Raw genomic sequence first — 2,222 nt, 5'->3', positions numbered from 1 at the left:
TTTGTTGCTACATTCATCTTCTTCTATTCTTTTGTTGTAATTTTCTTTATGTTGTTCTTGTGTTTTTGTTGTAGATCTACTTTTGTTTCTTCTACTTTCTTCCAATTCAATTCAAGGTAATTCATAAAAGATGTGTTTCTTTTGATTGTTGTTATTAATTCTTTTCAATAATTGTTGTTAGATTCTACTCTTGTTATCAATTTACTATGCTTTTCTTTTGTACCCTCCAAGTGTTTGATGAAACGCTTGGTTGGATTTTAGAGTAGAATTTTATACTCTTGGCTTGGAAAGGTAACTTAGGAAATAACAAGACACTCTATTGTAATTCCTAGGGAGAACGACCCGAGGTTCAATACTTCAGTTTATAAATTTAGGGGTTTGTTTTAGTGACAAACAACTTTTTGTATGAAAGGATTATTGTTGGTTTAGAGACTATACTTTACAACGAGATTTCATTAGTGAAATTCTAAACCGTCAAAAATCCACTCATCAGTCCCCCTCTGGTTCCGGTCTGGGTTTGTCGTCTATCATGGCGTCTAGGTCAGCTAGGAACACCCCCGATGCTTCCTTAGATTTCCTCCTTAAGGAGAGACTGGCATTGTCGCAAGCGACTGCCATTTCTAGATCTCTCCTTATGGACCCTATGGACCCGTCGTCGGTAACAAACTTCATGACTAGGAGCTTTGTGTTGATTATTGCTTCAACATCATTGATCGTCTTCCTCCCCAAGATGATGTTGTAGGCCGTGGAATCTCGGAGGACTAAGAACTCAGCCATTGTTGATCTTCGGCCCTGATCCTGTCCCATGAAGATCGGCAGGGATATCACTCCATCTAGCTTGATGAAGTGGTCGCCTAATCCGATGACCCCGTGCTGGTGCGATGATAGGTCGGTGTCCCTTAATCCTAGTGCGTCGAACACATTGCGAAACATAATGTTCGAATCTGCCCCCGTATCGACAAGGATTTGTTTGACGAGGCCGGTTCCCACCCTGGCCGTGATGACCATAGGTGGGTTTTCGGGGGCCTCGTCGAACCATTGGTCTTCTGGGCCGAAGGAGATGGATGGGGGCTTCTTGGAGCTTCGCATCGGGGCGGAGGAGACCGCCAGGATCTTGGCGTCTTTCTTGTGCGCTGACCTAGACCTCGGCGCGGTGTTTTTGGCGGTTACTACGTTTATCACGGTGAGACCATGGTCTTTATCTTCTGGCTCTTGTCGTCGCTTTGCCGACCAGGTCTTGCCTTCCTCATCTTGGTCGCGATGTCACCTCCTCGGCTCCCTTATAAGATGGGAGAATTCTGAGAGTTTACCGTCCCTTATGGCTTGCTCTAGTGCATCCCTCAGGTCAAAGCAATCCTGTGTTTGGTGCCCATAACCCTTGTGGTAGTCACAGTAGAGGCTCTTGTTTCTCCCCGTATGGTCCTTGAGTGGTCGGGGCGTTGACAAGATCCCTTTCTCGGCTATTTGCTGGTAAACTTCCATGATGGGGAGAGTGAGTGGAGTGTAGTTGGTGAACTTCCCGATCCGGGGAAACGGTCTGGGTGCCTTGCTCGGCCCTCCCTCTTTGGCTTGTTCTTTCTGTCTGTCTCCATTACCCTGTTGCCTAGGTTGATTGTAACCGGAGTGCCGTTTATTGGCAGCCACGACCTGGCTGACTTCCTCGTCATTTATGTATTCCTTAGCCACCGTTTGGATTTCGTGCATCGTCCAAACCGGTTTCGTGGTGAAGTGTTTTTGGAAGTCTGATGAGCGGATAATTTATACGCTTTTTGGCATTGTTTTTAGGTAGTTTTTAGTAAGTTTAAGCTACTTTTAGGGATGTTTTCATTAGTTTTTATGTTAAATTCACATTTCTGGACTTTACTATGAGTTTGTGTGTTTTTCTGTGATTTCAGGTAAATTCTGACTGAAATTGAGGGACTTGAGCAAAACTCTGAAAAAGGCTGACAAAAGGACTGCTGATGCTGTTGGAATCTGACCTCCCTGCACTCGAAATGGATTTTCTGGAGCTACAGAACTCCAATTGGCGCGCTCTCAACGGCGTTGGAAAGTACACATCCAGAGCTTTCCAGCAATATATAATAGTCCATACTTTATTCGGAAATTGACGACGTAACTTGGCGTTGAACGCCAAGTACATGCTGCTGTCTGGAGTTAAACGCCAGAAAAACGTCATGATCCAGAGTTGAACGCTCAAAACACGTCATAACTCGAAGTTCAAC

The sequence above is a fragment of the Arachis duranensis genome, chromosome 6 (genome assembly GCF_000817695.3).
Source record: "Arachis duranensis cultivar V14167 chromosome 6, aradu.V14167.gnm2.J7QH, whole genome shotgun sequence".
Lineage (NCBI taxonomy): Eukaryota > Viridiplantae > Streptophyta > Magnoliopsida > Fabales > Fabaceae > Arachis > Arachis duranensis.
This window is presented reverse-complemented; position numbering follows the sequence as displayed.